Genomic DNA, 18,379 nt, shown 5'->3' with positions numbered 1-18,379 from the left:
ATAGGCTTCTGAGCCTGATCTTGGTCTTGGGCGAGCACCGCACTCACCGCCCTCTCAGTCACTGCAAAATACAACCTGAGAGGGAAACCCACCAGCGGTTTGCACAAAACCGGCGGGCTCGCCAAGTACTCTTTAAGCTTGACGAAGGCCTCTTCACACTCCTTCGTCCAAGCAAACTTGTTGTTTCGCCTCAAACACTGAAAGTACGGATGGCCCTTCTCTCCGTTGGCTGATACGAAACGAGACAGGGCGGCCATCCGATCTGTAAGTTGCTGCACTTCCTTCACGGTAGCCGAGCTCCTCATCGCCAATATGGCAGCACACTTATCAGGATTGGCTTCTATTCCTCTTTCAGTCAAGAGAAATCCCAAGAACTTCCCTGCCTCCACGCCAAAGATGCACTTCTCGGGATTCAGCTTTAACCTGAACTTGGCGATCGTGGTGAACAACTCTTCAAAGTCCGCAACGTGCTTGCTCTTCTCCAACGAGGTCACGACCATGTCATCTACATACGCTTGTAGCAGACTCGATCCATCAACCTCTGGTACGTGGCCCCCGCGTTTTTCAGCCGAAATGGCATCACCTTGTAGCAGTAGCACGATCTCTCCGTCATGAAGGCGGTCTTCTCTTCATCCATGGGATGCATCTTTATCTGGTTGTACCCCGAGAAGGCGTCCAGGAAACTCAGTAACTTACACCCTGCAGCACTGTCGACCAGGGCGTCTATGCTTGGCAAAGGATATGAATCCTTCGGGCAAGCCTTGTTCAGATCGGTGAAATCGACGCACATGCGCTTTCCCATTGCTTTTCTTCACCAGCACGACATTGGCTAGCCACTCAGGGTACTGGACTTCCCTGATATGGCCTGCAGCGAGGAACTTCTGGGTTTCATCCCTGATCGCCTGCTTTCTCTCCTCGTTGAATTTCCTTCTTCTCTGTCGCACTGGCCTGACCTGCTTGTCCATTGCTAGATGGGGGCACAAGAAGTCGGGGTCAATTCCCGGCATGTCTGAAGCAGACCATGCGAAAGCATCCAGATGCCGCTCTATCACCTTGGCAATTTGGTCTCAGAGCTCAGCCTCCAAGGATCTTCCCAACTTGAAGACCTTTCCCCCGATCTCCCTCTCGAGCCATTCCTCGACAGGTTTGGGTCTAGCTTCCCTGGCGATTACCGCCCTGGCGATTCCCAGCTCCCTCGCTTCCTCTGGGCGGTTTCTCGCCTCTTCTTCCCGCTCGGCGTTCTCTCCCTCAGCCTCAGCGTCCATCATGGCGACGTCTCCTCCGGCGGCCACCTCCATTGCCGCACCAACAACCCGCCACTCTGTTGGCTTGGGTTTCACACCGGGGGGCGGCGTCGTTGTGATGTAATGCACTGACCTCTTGTTTTTCAGGCTATTCTCATAGCACTTCTTCGCTTCCTTCTGGTCAGATTTGATGGTGATCACCACCCCTTCCATTGATGGCAACTTCACCTTCATGTGCCTGGTCGAAGGCACAGCTCCTATTCTATTGAGTGTGGGTCTTCCCAAAAGAATGTTATATGCTGAGGGGGCGTTCACGACGAGGTACTTGATTTTCTCCGTTCTTGAGCCCGCCTCATCCGTGAAGGTAGTTCTTAACTCTATATACCCCCTGACCTCCACCTGATCGCCAGCGAAACCATACAAACACCCTCCATAGGGCCTCAGCTGGTCAAGGGGCAACTGCAACTGTGTGAAAGTCGGCCAGAACATCACATCTGCCGAGCTTCCTTGGTCCACCAGAACTCTGTGGACCTTCCTTCCCGACGTAACAAGCGAGATGACTATCGGATCGTTGTCATGAGGCACAACGTCCCTGAGATCTTCCCTCGTGAACGTGATGTCCACGTCTGGTGAGTGGTCCTCGAACATGTCCACCGTCATCACAGACCTCGCAAACTTCTTCCTCTGTGACGCGGTGCATCCACCACCCGAGAAACCTCCTGCAATGGTGTGGATCTCTCCGTGAGTAGGCATCTCGTGCTGCTGAGCCTCACCACCTGCTGGCTGGGAGCTCGACGCGCCCCCCGTCCTTCTATCCAGCAAGTAATCATTTAGGAACCCGCTCTTGACCAGGTCGTCGAGCTGGTATCCTAAAGCCAAACACGAGTCCACGGTGTGGCCAAAGCCCTGGTGGAATTCGCACCAGGCGTCTGGCTTTGGTCCCAACACCTTGTCGCCAACCTTCTCGGGCGCCTTAAGCCTGGCTGCTATATTGGGAATGGCGATCAGGTCTGCCAACCCCATGACAAACTTATGCTTCGGCGGGCGATTGTATTCCCGACGTGCCAGTTGAGGGCACCCTGGGCCCCTGCCCTTGTTCTTCCTTTGATCATAAGGATGGCGAGTCCTCGGATCCCTCTTGGCTGCTGCTGTCTCCAGCACCCTCTGTGGCTGGATCCTGGTCTGGGCACGTGGCCTAGCGGGGGCCACGCTTCCTCTTTTCTCGGCGACCTCACTTTCATCGGCGATGTGAGCCACCGCAAGTCGCCTAACCTCGGCAAATGTGGCGGGGTGATCACCGCAGAAAGGTCCCGGCAGCACGCCCTTCTTGAACGCGTAGACCAACATCTCTTCGTCCTTGGCCGGCGAGCGGACCATCTGTGCCCCAAAACGATTCAAGTAGTCCCTGAGGGACTCTCCCTGGTACTGCCTTATGTCAAACAGATCATAGGACACCCTAGGCGGCGCCTTGTTCACTATGTACTGCTCGACGAAGATCTTCGAAAATTGCTGGAAATTGGTTACGTGACCTGTAGGCAGGCTCACAAACCATTCCAGCGCCGTCCCCGGGAGTGTGCTCACAAACATCTTGCAATACACAACATCCGATCCTCCTGACAGCATCATCTGCGTGTGGAATGTGGTGAGATGTGCCTCAGGATCCTCCACGCCGGTAAAAACAGCCTTCACGGGTACCACACTCGCAGGGATAGGCGTGTCCGTAATCGCCTGAGTGAAAGGCATGGGGAAAACGCGAGGCGGCGTTGACAGCGCGACCTCTTCAGTGACTGGGCGCCCTCGCTGCTCCTGAAGAGCTTGGCGCAATTCCTCAGTCACTCTGCTAAGCTCTTCATTCCTGGCCTGAGAAGCGACCAGGTCCTCATGCATCTTTGCCTGTTCTATGCGCGAGGCTTCCACATTCGCCTGCAACGCACGCATGATTTCCACCATCTGCGCCATAGTCATGGCGCCTTCAGCAGCAACTGGCGCAACTGGACTTGAACGGTTACTTCTCATCTTTCTCATGAAAACTTGACAGATCACAAAGAGCGACGAACAACACCTTCTTCAGCGACAAATAACACCTTCTTCAGCGACGATCGATTCAGCGATCAGTCGGTCAGAGCTTCGCGAAACTCCAAAGAACTTGAAGAACACGACAACAGCAGACCTTCATAGAAACTCACTACTCCACCACGAACCACCGCTTCTTCCACGAAAACCCGAACGAACGGCGAAACTTAGATCTCACCGATTAAAACTTGCGTAAGCAGCGAAAAGCCTTACCTCACCGAACAAGAACTCAAACGAACGGTGGAAAACACAAGTCTACCGAACAAAGCTTGGATGAACGGCGGAAAATGGTTGCACCCGCACACAACCACACAGAAATTGCAGAAACCTCCAAGAACTCCCGCTGTGGATGGGAACAGGTTTTACACGGCCCCACGGTGGGCGCCTGATGATCCTGCCTGTTGACTGGGATGCAAGAACCTTGCCTCGTCAAACCTGGATTGACTTTTGCGCCGTGTTAGCCTCCGTCCTTCACCGCGATTCACCTAAAAAACGTGCAAAAGACAGAACGGCGCCGCTGCGGCCGATCACGCTCCGACGCCCAAGTCAGTGACTGAACCACCAAATACTAAGAGAAAACTCAAGAACTCTCTGGAACCGTGCAAAATTCTCTCTCAGCGTACTCAAGACTCGCAAGCGTAAAGAAGTAATCTAAACGTGCGTACCTCAGAAGTTCGTTAGAATCTCTTATATACCTGTGCACTTTCTCTCTCCTGACAGTTACACATCTGGACACGTGGCTCGCATCCAGCTGTACACGTGTCACCATCTGGAACATCCTTGACTTGGGCGCCACTTCTTACTCTTCAGGGTTTTGGCTAAGTTACTTATGCATGACACAACTCAGTGCACAGCTGCCTTGGAGCGTGATCTCTTCTGAGTGGCGAGTTCGGGTGCCTTCGTACACACCTTCCCTGTGGTCTCGCCGGCCGCTTTCATGATCTACTTTACTTGCTTTACCGTGTATGTTCAGGTAAGCTGTCTCCCGACCTCATCCTCTGGCTAGCTAAGAAATGACTATTTGACTTCATCTTCGGCGATGTCCTCCTTTCGGCGATCTCTGATCATTTGGTCGCCTGGGTTTGCATCCGGCGACTTCATCGCAAACCTAGTTATCGTCGGTTTAGGTATGCTAGAGACCGGGGCATGCCAACTTAATAATGGCGACCACACGAGCCCCCCGACTTCCTTCCCTTCTGCCAGCCATGGGCCCTGCTGAACACGCCTACATAATAGCTTGCTGCCACGTCATCACTTCCGACTACCAGGACGGTACATATTATATAATTAAGTAGTTATTTAAGAACATGTCTTTTTTATTTTATTTTGTTCTCCTTACATGTTTCTTGAATTATTTTTGTTTGGAAAACTTGTATTTGACTTTTGTTGATTTTCGCTTATATATTTAGTTGACACTAATGATAAGATGGCAATTGAGCTTGTAACTGTAAGGATCCAAATGCATACATTGCTTCTAGACCAGACGTGCCAGAATATTTTGTTGCAATGGCAGGAAATTTGGTAGAAGCATCTATTAATGAGGTATAAATTATTATACTTAAATTTTTTATTATAATATTGTTTTCATTTATTTTTTAAAAATTGTGAATTAACTCTAAATATATTTGAACTTCTTCCGGGCACCAGATGTTGGAAGTGGTGCTCCATCACCAAACCACAATATTATAAGATCAAGTGGAGGCAGTAAGACAAATTAGAATAGGGAGTTTAGTTGTAATATGTTTAGAAAGTGAAACAATTTATATTTTGACAATTTAATTTACTTGTTGTTTGCATTAGTTTGACATAATCAACTTTGTTCTCAATGAATGAATGAAGTTATCTTTTGATTATTATATTTATCAATTTTAATTATATTATAAAGTCTAATTATATTATGAAATTAGTTTATGTTACAATTTAATTATATTATGAAATTTAATTATAATATGAAATTAAATAATATTATGAAATCAAATTATAAAGCAGAATTGAATAAACTATTACAAATATTAAAAATAAAATAAAATATTAAATGCTCGCATTACGACAACTATAATGGTTATTATAAATGTCATATTATATCGTATTAAGCGGCATTTAAAACTGTTGTTATTTACACTGAAATTGGTTTATCCAATTTTAAAATTATGTCATATATAAATGACATATATTACGCACTTAAAACCGCCACTTTATATGGCGTCTACTACAACGGTTCTCAATTGACTACCAATTAAATTTTGTGACAGCAAGAATTCTGAAGGTACGCGGTATCGCCACATGCGTATAATGTGGCGGTTATAAACATCAAGTTATAGGAAAATAATCGCCACCACATACACGTTTTTTGTAGTGTATTCTAGAATTTACATTAGGTTATGACACTTTAGAATAGTTACTCCCTTTATTTATGCAACTGATCTTGAAAATAAACTCCCTTTCTTTATGTAACTGAATTTGAAAAAATAAACTCCCTTTCTTTATGTAACTGATTTTGAAAATAAACCATCTTTTTTAATTCATAACCTCTCCTCCACCTCTTTTTCAATTCATAACCACTCCTCCACCTCTCTTTCAATTCATAATTGTTCCTCCACATCTATATCCATTCAAAACCGCTTTTCCACCTCTCTTTCAATTCAAAATCGGTTTTCCACCTCTCTTTCAATTCAAAACCGCCCCACTACGTATACCAAATATTGTAGAAAAAATAAGAAATGACACAATGACCATAATACAATAATAAAATTAAATATTAATATAAGGATAAAATGGGAAAAAAATTAAGAGCAGTTAAGAGGGAAATAAGAAATGACACAATGACCATAATACAATAATAAAATTAAATATTAATATAAGGATAAAATGGAAAAAAAATTAAGAGCGGTTAAGAGGGGAATCCCCTTTATATATGGTATAGATATAATTTATACTTATTATTATTATTATAATTTTTAGTAATAAAAATTATATTAATAATAATAATAAAAAAATTATATTAATAATAATAATAAAAAAATTATATTAATAATAATAATATAAAATATATTAATAATAATAATATAAATTATATTCATATTATTAATATTATATTCATATTATTCATATTATATTCATATTATTAATATTATATTCGTATTATTCATATTATTAATATTATATTCATATTATTCATATTATTAATACTACTAATATTATTAATACTACTAATATTATTAATACTATTAATAATATTAATACTATTCATACTATTAATACTATTCATACTTGATCCTGCCTGTTGACCGGGACGCAAGAACCTTGCCTCGTCAAACCTGGATCGACTTCTGCGCCGTATTAGCCTCTGTCCTTCACCGCGATTCACCTCAAGAACCTGCAAAAGACAGAACGGCGCCGCTGCGGCCGATCACGCTCCGACGCCCAAGTCAGCGACTGAACCACCAAATACTAAGAGAAAACTCAAGAACTCTAAGGAACCGTGCAAAATTCTCTCTCAGCGTACTCAAGACTCGCAAGCGTAAAGAAATAATCTAAACGTGCGTACCTCAGAAGTTCGTTAGAATCTCTTATATACCTGTGCACTTTCGCTCTCCTGACAGTTACACATCTGGACACGTGGCTCGCATCCAGCTGTACACGTGTCACCATCTGGAGCATCCTTGACTTGGGCGCCACTTCTTACTCTTCAGGGTTTTGGCTAAGTTACTTATGCATGACACAACTCAGTGCATAGCTGCCTTGGAGCGTGATCTCTTTTGAGTGGCGAGTTCGGGTGCCTTCGTACACACCTTCCCTGTGGTCTCGCCGGCCGCCTTCATGATCTACTTTACTTGTTTCACCGTATATGTTCAGGTAAGCTGTCTCTCGACCTCATCCTCTGGCCAGCTGGGAAATGACTATCTGACTTCATCTTCGGCGATGACCTTGTTTCGGCGATCTCTAGCCACCACGTGGTCACGGGTTTGCCTCTGGCGACTTCATCTCAAACCCGGTGACCGCCGGTTTGGGTCTGCTAGAGATCGGGGCACGCCAACTTAATAACTGGCGACCACACGAGCTCCCCGACTTCCTTCCCTTCTGCCAGCCATGGGCCCTGCTCAACACACCTACATAATAGCTCGATGCCACGTCATCACTTCCGACTACCAGGACGGTACACAAGCCCCCCAGTCTTAAGCGAAGACTTGTCCAGCGCAAAGACTAAAGGAGTCACGTCAATACCGATCTACGTGGCGCTGGCGCAGAATCCCAAGCGTTCGTACTTTCTGCTTCCCTGGCGCTCCACCAAACACTCTTCCAATCGCTCGACACGTAGGTTCATCAACGGTTATCTTCAGCTGTCGTTTACGCTTCCAAAAATTGTTTGAAAAACCCTTAAACCCATTTCATTTCTACTGTTCCATCATCTCTTTGCTTTCTCAAACGCTCTAAGTTTTCTTCTGCAAACCCACGACGTTCTTCAACTCTCTCAATCCCCAACTCCCTTCAACGTTTTCTTGATCATCGAAAGGTACCTCTTTTATTCCCTCTGTTGATATTTGCTGCATTTTAACCGATTCGCATCATCCATTAATTGCCTGGTGCATACGTTGTGGGTTGTTTCTTCTGCTTCTCCCTTCTCGTAACTTAGGGCTTCGTCTCCATCACAACGAACTTTCGTTCGTTCGTTTTTCGTCCTTCTTTCACAATCGAGTCAGCCTCTGCAACCTTCGCTCACCTTTCCCTTTCTTTTTCCTTTGCAGTTTCCGCGATGGCTCGTTCAAAGATCACCGCAAATCCTCCTCCTTCGTCACGAAACCCTTCATCCCAAGTGCCCAACCCATCGTGAGCACCTGGTGCTTCTTCTTCCCAGGCTGAGAGGCCTGCAACCTCTCACCCCAACCTTGCTCAGGCAACTCCACCCATCGCCGGAGGTGCCCCCATCGCCTCTCCAGACTACAAGAAGCTATACCCATGGGCCACCTCGACTTTGCTGAAGGAGACCTCTTCAATAAACTCTCCCCTGGCGGTGCTTCGATTGAAGAAAGGGGACGAGCCCAACCTCTCATTCCACAAGGAGCATGATGACAAGCTGACGGTGCTACCTTGCCCCCCCGACGTGCCAGTCTGCGCAGACGACAAAGGGAACAACGGCGAGTTGTTCTGCTTTGTGTACACCACCCTTTTCAAGAAGGTGAAACTTAGGTTCCCCTTTACCCGTTTCGAACGGGAGCTACTAACCGAGCTCGACATCGCCGCCGCCCAGCTCCATCCCAACAGCTGGGCATTCGTGCGGGCGTTTCAGATTATATGCGCGCATTTGGGACTACCGGCCTCGGTAGACGTGTTCCTCTTCCTGTTCGAGGCTAAGAACCCTGGAGATCGCCTTTGGGTGAGCCTGAACGGAATTGCTGGGAGGTCGATCCTCTCTATCTTCCAGCAATCTTACAAGGATTGGAAAGGCAAATTTGTCCAAGTTCGCCAAAATGACCAGGACGCTTCGTTGCTCGACGGCTTTCCCTTGTACTGGGTAAACAAGGGAAATAAAGACTCCAAGGGAAGCTTTAGGAAGCCAAGAAGCCCCGACAACATGGGCGCTTTGGACAAGGACTTGTGCCTCTTCTGGAAGAGCGTGGCGTCCGCTAACATCACCTTCCTTACCTCTGCGATCATCTCCTTTGAGTTCTACGAGGGCCAACTCGAGGCTCGCATAGGTTAGTGCTTACCTCAATATCTAAGTTATTGCCTTGTGCTGCACCTCTGTTATCTGTTGCTGGGCGTCTTGTCTGTTGCGCACAAGACTTGGTCTTTATTTTCTGCACCACTTGTTTGTCTCGTTTGCATACTTACTCATGTGTTTATCTTTGTCTTTGAGCTGACCTGTATACCTTTGCATTATCCAGATCTCATGCTGGGTAAAGGAAAACTAGCCGAATTGAGGGCGCTCGCCCGAGCTCATGGGTTGGCGTCGGGCTCCCAGACTGTGCCCAACTCAGTGGTGGAGATCGCCGCTGCCCAGGGCAGATCGCCCCCTAAAGGCGGTGACTTCTTTAGTCTTTTCGCTGGACGAGTCTTCGCTTAAGACTGGGGGGCTTGTGTATCGTCCTGGTAGTCGGAAGTGATGACGTGGCAGCAAGCTATTATGTAGGCGTGTTCAGCAGGGCCCATGGCTGGCAAAAGGGAAGGAAGTCGGGGGGCTCGTGTGGTCGCCATTATTAAGTTGGCATGCCCCGGTCTCTAGCATACCTAAACCGACGATAACTAGGTTTGCGATGAAGTCGCCGGATGCAAACCCAGGCGACCAAATGATCAGAGATCGCCGAAAGGAGGACATCGCCGAAGATGAAGTCAAATAGTCATTTCTTAGCTAGCCAGAGGATGAGGTCGGGAGACAGCTTACCTGAACATACACGGTAAAGCAAGTAAAGTAGATCATGAAAGCGGCCGGCGAGACCACAGGGAAGGTGTGTACGAAGGCACCCGAACTCGCCACTCAGAAGAGATCACGCTCCAAGGCAGCTGTGCACTGAGTTGTGTCATGCATAAGTAACTTAGCCAAAACCCTGAAGAGTAAGAAGTGGCGCCCAAGTCAAGGATGTTCCAGATGGTGACACGTGTACAGCTGGATGCGAGCCACGTGTCCAGATGTGTAACTGTCAGGAGAGAGAAAGTGCACAGGTATATAAGAGATTCTAACGAACTTCTGAGGTACGCACGTTTAGATTACTTCTTTACGCTTGCGAGTCTTGAGTACGCTGAGAGAGAATTTTGCACGGTTCCAGAGAGTTCTTGAGTTTTCTCTTAGTATTTGGTGGTTCAGTCACTGACTTGGGCGTCAGAGCGTGATCGGCCGCAGCGGCGCCTTTCTGTCTTTTGCAGGTTTTTAAGGTGAATCGCGGTGACGGACGGAGGCTAACACGGCGCAGAAGTGGATCCAGGTTTGACGAGGCAAGGTTCTTACGTCCCGGTCAACAGGCAGGATCATAATATAATTAAGTTTTATATTATTTTTAATTTATGTCATTTTTTTCTATTTTTACTTTATTTATAATAAGTGTGTGAAATATTTAAATATTAATTGAAGATAAAGATACTGTTAAAAAGTAATAAATAATATTTTTTAAACTTTTAAAGAACAACAAAGATAATACTTTTAAAGTAGTAATGTATACTTTTTTTTATAAAGTAAATACTTTATGACGAAAATAATACATGATAAAGGAAATATCAAATATTATACACTACTATGCTTCCCTAGAGCGTACAAAGGGCCAATATCAAATAAAGAGACTTAAAATCATGACTATGGCTGAATGTGTAAATTATATTTAATAGAGAATCAAAAGCTTTAAATGTCATTTAAAATTCATAATCCAATCAAATAAAAATGGAAACTCAACAATTTCTAATGGATGCAAAATCAATCTAATTGTATTATATATCATTATATAACTTTTCATATATGTATGCATTGAAATTTTATCTTATATGTAATATTAGGAGGTTGCAACATGGCAAGATGTTACCTTTGTATTGGAATAGATGTTACTTCTGTTGCTCGTACAGTCTCTCATCTTTTTAACACCACACTTTTAATTATGTTCCTGAAACTAAATCATGTATGCCATGGAAGAAACAGTTAATGTATCAAATCATTATTCAACTCCTAAAATACTTTATGAATAATAAATTGTAATATTTACCAATGACATAAAATTAGCAATGTCAACATTTTTATCCATCTTCTCCCATTTCCTTCCTATTTAACATATTTAATTAAGCTTAAACATTTAAACTACTTAAAATATTGTTCATAAAGTATAACATAATTTTGGCTCCAGCTCAAGCTATTTCCAACCTAAACCATGTACTGAAACAACCGAAAAATGAAAATAAACTAAGAATTTACCATCACTGATCTCCAAGAAAAATTCTAATTTCCAAAAAATTATAAAGCAAAAGATATGGAATAAGTAATAAAATAAAGGTTTGTCTAATGGTGTCCTAGGGTACTGATGAAAATGAAAAGTACTAAATGAAAAGCACAACTTTTGAAGATCACAATGTAAATGTTTTGCTTTTCATCAAATACTTTTGGTTTTCATCCTTCACATGTGTCTTAGGGCACTTCTTATCAAACCAAACCCCATAAAATGAATCAGGTATTCTATCTTAAAATTGGAAAGTAAAAGCCTAGACAATTTAGCAAACCACATTGATTTGTGCTTAGGAAAGAGGATACTTCAATAGGCAAACATTGGATGGTTGATCGATCATGACATCCTCTGGCTATGTCATATCTACTACTGTATAATAATTATTTTAAAAACATTATTAGACATTGAGATGTGCATTTTTGTAATAATCAAGTCAACACAGAGTTTATTACTATGGCTGTAGAGTGAATCCCTAACTGAGACATGTTAAAAGGTAGTACTAGTTGTATTAATGCAAATGCCAAAAGGGGTTCGTTTGACATGAAGAGCATTCTCTCATGCCATTTTGTAAAACAAAGTATCCATTATTTAGTAATGACTTAACTTTAAAAGAGAGGAAAAAGAGTGAGAATACACATCCATTCTTCCTTAAGGGATGCTTGAACTATATTTTCCTCTCCTAATCTTAAGAAGTACACTCCTCTTTCCCATGATATAAGTTGTGTCACACTTTAGTACATCTTAATGTAAATGAACTTCTTAGTAACATGAATAACTATAAACAATCATTCTTAAGCCATTTTTCTTCTCTCTACAACTTTAAGTAAGACCTGATGTTAATTTAGAACATTTTATTATTGATTTTACGACTTTAGAAGAAGAAATAATGGTTTAAATATTACTACTGCCAGCTTTGAAACTTTACCCAAAATCTTCATTTCATTCTTATACCTGCCTAGATAGTAAGAGACACTAAAAAGAGCAAAATCATCCCTATGCCTAAACCATGCAGCAAAGGAAACAAACGAAAAATGAAAATAAACTAAGAATTTACCATCACTAATCTCCAAGAAAAATTCTCATTTCCAGAGTAACCTTGGCGAGGCTAGAAGAAAAGTGATACATTATGCGAATGTGGAATGAAGAGAGAATGTAAAGAAAATGCAGCAATAAAACACCCAATCCAAAAAGAAAAATGAGGGAAGAAAGAGGGTGTGCATGATATTTATGAAATTGCAAGTTTTTGTATTGTTAATTTGAAATTCAATCACTCTTTTTTCAATTGCAATAAAAAGTAAAAATTGGGAATTTGGTAAAACCATAAGAACAATAAATGAAAGAGAGGAGCTGAATGGTATTTATAAAACTGTTAACATATTTAGTTTTTCTGTTTTAAATTATTGGGTTTTGTTTGTTTGGCGCAACTTTCCTTTTCTGTTTCAGCTAGGTCTTAGTCTTTTTCTTATATATACACCATGTATTTTACTCTTTAATACACAAGTAAATAAGAATTTCTTTTGTATTTTCTTTTCTCTGCTTTTCTCTGTTTTATGCTTAAGTCATTATCTCTTTTTCTGTTTGGTATTTATAAATGAAAGAGAGGAGCTGAATGGTATTTATAAAACTGTTAACATATTTAGTTTTTCTGTTTTAAATTATTGGGTTTTGTTTGTTTGGCGCAACTTTCCTTTTCTGTTTCAGCTAGGTCTTAGTCTTTTTCTTATATATACACCATGTATTTTACTCTTTAATACACAAGTAAATAAGAATTTCTTTTGTATTTTCTTTTCTCTGCTTTTCTCTGTTTTATGCTTAAGTCATTATCTCTTTTTCATTTGCAATAAAGGTTCATCAGAACCTCTGTTTCTCTATTGCGATTTCGTGTGATTATGTGCGCTACATTTGATGCACCACATCAGACAAGGAATATTAATCTTCATTAACTGTAATATGGTATTAGAACTCTTCGAATGAAGAGCTCCACTGCGCTTCTCTCTGATCTTTATTTCCCCCTTTGTTGTTCTTGGTTATCTTTTATGTTCTCTTTCAAAATCTTGATTGGGTTTAAAAATCTCTTAGGCAATGTTTAATGAAAATCCTAGTCTTCATAGTCTTAATAGTAGTCACACTATTGCATGCAATTTATGTGGTAAATATGGTCATACTGAGGTTGTTTGTTTTCGCAAAGTGGGTTTTCCTTCTGGTAATGTTAAAACCTCAAAGTTTTCTTTTACTAGAAAAGTCTACACTTTTTGTAATCGTCTTGGTCACACTGTCGACACCTGTTATAAAAAGCATGGGTTCCTTCCTGGCTACAAATTCACCAATTGGACATCCCAAGCTAATGATAAGATTACTACTAACACTTTTTCTAAGCTCTTTTTTCCTAAAGAACAGGATGTAAAGGGGATTCAACTTACATCACAGCAGTGTCAATTCCTTACCAACATTTTGCATCAGCAAAACCTTGAGGATCCTGCCCCTCACACTCAAATTAATCAAGTCGACACCTTCTCTACGGATGAAATCCCCAATACTGAGCATTCTTCAACAGGTAAGTTTCTCTCTTCACTATCTTCTATAAAAGAATCTTAGATTATTGATTCTGGTGCCACGGATCATGTTTGTCAATTTGAACGTTTTTACTACTTATACTAAAATTAAACATGTCTTAATTAGTTTTCCAAATGGCCAAACTGTTTATGCCACATATTCTGGTTTAGTACGTTTTTCTGATAAGTTTTATTTGTCTGATGTGTTATATGTGCCTCATTTTCAATTAAACTTAATATTTGTTTCTAAACTCACACACCAACTTAAATGCACTTTAACTTTCACTTCAACCCACTGCATTATACAGGACAATCTCACACAAGAGAGGATTAGTACAGTTAAAGCCATCGTTGGCTTGTACCTTGTCACTACCTTGCCTGCTTCTAGCCGTTCTAAACCGTATTGTTTTTCTCCTTTTATTAATTGTAATATGAGGGACAAAACACTGTGGCATTATAGACTAGGACACCCTTCACTTGAAAGATTACATGTCTTAAGCAAACAATACTCTTTTATTATGGTTGATACTCATTATGTATGTGACACTTGTAGTAGTGCAAAACAGAGAAAACTTCATTTCACTTTAAGTAATATTGTTACCTCTGTTATTTTTGATCTTGTACACTTTGATATTTGGGGACCATGTTCCATAATTTCTATGCAAGGTTTTTGTTATTTCTTGACTATTGTTGATGATTACTCGCGTTATACTTGGGTTATTCTACTGCATAACAAATCTGAAGTGCGTCAGCACATCATTAACTTCACTGTTTTCGTTCAAAATCATTTCAAAACTAATATCAAAACGATTCGTACTGACAATGGTGTTGAGTTTTGTACCGCGCTAGTAGTCGGAAGTGATGACGTGGCATCAAGCTTTTATATAGGCGTGTTGGACAGGACACCTGGCTGGCAGAAGGGAAGGAAGTCGGGGGGCTCGTGTAGTCGCCGGTTGTTAAGTTGGCGTGCTCCGATCTCCAACATACCAAAACCGGCGGTCACCGGGTTGAAGATGAAGTCGCCAGATGTGAACCCAGGCGACCAAGTGATTAGAGATCGCCAAAACAAGGACATCGCCGAAGATGAAGTCAGATAGTCATTTCCCAGCTGGCCAGAGGATGAGCTCGGGAGACAGCTTACCTGAACATACACGGTGAAACAAGAAGAGTAGATCATGAAGGCGGCCGGCGAGACCACAGGGAAGGTGTGTACGAAGGCACCCGAACTCGCCACTCAGAAGAGATCACGCTCCAAGGCAGCTATGCACTGAGTTGTGTCATGCAAAAGTAACTTAGCCAAAACCCCGAAGAGTAAGAAGTGGCGCCTAAGTCAAGGATGCTCCAGATGGTGACACGTGTACAGCTGGATGCGAGCCACGTGTCCAGATGTGTAACTGTCAGGAGAGAGAAAGTGCACAGGTATATAAGAGATTCTAACGAACTTCTGAGGTACGCACGTTCAGATTACTTCTTTACGCTTGCGAGTTTTGAGTACGCTGAGAGAGAACTTTGCGCGGTTCCTTAGAGTTCTCGAGTTTCTCTTAGTAATTGGTGGTTCAGTCGCTGACTTGGGCGTCGGAGCATGATCGGCCGCAGCGGCGCCGTTCTATCTTTTGCAGGTTCTTGAGGTGAATCACGGTGAAAGACGGAGGCTAACACGGTGCAGAAGTCGATCCAGGTTTGACGAGGCAAGGTTCTTGTGTCCCGGTCAACAGGCAGGATCAAGTTTTCTATGTCAAATTTTTATGCTTCAAAGAGAATTATACATAAAAAATCTTGTGTTGAAACACCACAACAAAATGACATTGTAGAACATAAACATCAACACATACTAAATGTAACCCGGGCTTTACTTTTTCAAGCAAATCTTCCTCCTATTTTTTGGGAATTTGCTGTAAATCATGTTGTTTTCTTAATAAATGCTATTTCTACTCCATTACTTAATAACATCACTGCTCATGGAAAGTTGTTTGGGAAAGCATATGACATTTCCTTTCTAAAAGTGTTTGGTTGTCTGTATTATGCTACTACCATTACTGTACATAGGAAAAAATTAGATGATAGATCTATCAAAGGTATTTTTCTTGACTTCCAGCAAAATACAAAAGGTTATATTATCTTAAATTTAAAGTTTCAGAGCATAGAGATATCAAGACATGTAATCTTTCATGAAAACCACTTTCCATATAAATTGGACAGTGGCTTGCTTAAGAACCCTAACACTTTATCTCTCTCTATTTCTAACGCATATAATTCTACTTTTGATTTTTTTTTCTGATACTGCACCTCCTGTCGAGCCATGTGCCTCTACTCCTGCACCCGATATTGTCCCTCCACCAACCTCATTATCCTCTGATCTTCCAACAAATAGTGCCTCTGCTTCTGCATCCAACATTGCACCTCCTCCATAATTATCACCGCCTGCATCTCCAGGAAGCACCTCACCCCAATTTCCAAGAAGATCAGCTCGTCCTCACCGATAATCTGTCTATCTTGCGAATTTCCACACTGCAACCAACACTGTAAGTAGTATATATTCTATTCATAATTACTTGTCTTACAATTCCTTATCTTCCAATTTTAGAAATGTTATTTCCTCTATCAATTCTCATCCTGAACCTCAGACTTATAACGAAGCCTCCAAACATGCTTCTTGGCAATCTGCCATGCAAGATGAGCTTCAAGCTCTTGCTGCTAACAATACTTGGCAACTTACCCCTCTCCCTTTACGAAAGAAAACTATTGGTTGTAAATGGGTATATAAAATCAAATACCATTCTGATGACACTGTTGAGCGCCACAAAGCTAGAATTATTGCCAAAGGGTTCACCCAACTTGAAGGACTTGATTTCTTAGACACCTTTGCACCTGTTGCTAAACTCACTAGCCTCCGCCTTCTCCTTGCTATTGCCACTACCAAAAATTGGATTTTAAAACAACTTGATGTCAATAATGCATTTCTTCATGGTGATCTCCATGAAGAGGTATACATGACCCCCAGCATGTTTGCAACCTTCAACGGTGTTTGTATGGCCTTCGTCAAGCCGGTAGCCAATGGTAAGCCAAACTTTCTACTTTTCTTTTATCAAATAATTACTCTATTTTTGTTGCTGATCACTCTTTTTTTCCTAAATATAATAACGATAAACTCACTGTTATTCTTGTTTATGTTGATGATGGTGTTAACTGGCGATGACACGGAGGAAATCAATACAATTACTGCATCCCCTCACCATCACTTCAAGATAAAAAATTTAGGTCATCTCACTTACTTTTTGGGACTGGAAATTGCTCGCAACAGTTATGGTCTTCATTTAAGTCAACGCAAGTATACTCTTGATCTTCTTCACGAAACTGGCATGCTTGACTCTACACATGTGGCCACTCCTATGACTCATACCTCCCGTCTCTCTCCCGATCAAGGCTCCCCTCTTGATGCTGATGCAACTTCCCAATACAGAAGACTCCTTGGACGTCTAATCTACTTAACCAACACGCGACCTGACATCACCTTTGCTGTCCACAATTTAAGTCAATTCATATTTGCACCCACAACTCATCATCAACAAGTTGTCTCACGTCTTTTGCGTTACCTCAAGGGCACCCCTGGTGAAGGACTATATTTTTCTCATACTAGCTCACTTCACCTTTGTAGTTTTAGTGACTCTGACTGGGCAACATGTCCTACCACACGCAAATCTGTCACTGGATATTCCATCTACTTAGGAGACTCCCTAATATCATGGAAATCAAAGAAGCAACCAACTGTCTCCCGCAGCTCCTCTGAAGCCGAGTATAGAGCCCTTGCCACCACCACATGTGAGCTACAATGGTTGTCTTACCTCCTTCTGGATTTACATCTTCCTCTCTCCCAACCTGCAACCCTGTACTGTGACAACAAATTTTCCCTTCAAATAGCGTCCAATCAAATCTTTCATGAATGCACCAAGCACATTGAAATTCATTGTCTCCTAGTTCATGAAAAACTTAACTCTGGTCTCCTCAAACTGTTGCCCATTACTTCTGCCTTGCAAGTTGCTGACATATTCACCAAGCCCCTTGCTTCCCCACAGTTCTCTACTCTCAAATCCAAGTTGGGCTTGACAAATATCTACTCCCGAGCTTGAGGGGGGGTGTTAACATATTTAGTTTTTCTGTTTTAAATTATTGGGTTTTGTTTGTTTGGCCCAACTTTCCTTTTCTATTTCAGCTAGGTCTTAGTGTTTTTCTTATATATACACTATGTATTTTACTCTCTAATACACAAGTAAATAAGAATTTCTTTTGTATTTTCTTTTCTCTTCTTTTCTCTTCTTTTCTCTCTTTTATGCTTAAGTCATTATCTCTTTTTCATTTGCAATTAGGGTTTATCAGAACCTCCCTTTCTCTATTACGATTTCGTGTGATTATGTGCGCTCCATTTGATGCACCACATCAAACAAGGAATATTCATCTTCATTAACTGTAATAAAAACCACACGCAAACCCTAAGAATAATAAATTTGAGATTGAGAAGAAGGTTTTCGGTGAGAGTGAGAAAAGGGGTTTTCAGTGAGAGTGAGAAAAGGGGTTTGCAGTGAGATTGTGAAGG

The sequence above is a fragment of the Phaseolus vulgaris genome, chromosome 4 (assembly GCF_000499845.2).
Source record: "Phaseolus vulgaris cultivar G19833 chromosome 4, P. vulgaris v2.0, whole genome shotgun sequence".
Lineage (NCBI taxonomy): Eukaryota > Viridiplantae > Streptophyta > Magnoliopsida > Fabales > Fabaceae > Phaseolus > Phaseolus vulgaris.
Note: the sequence above shows the minus strand (reverse complement) of the source record.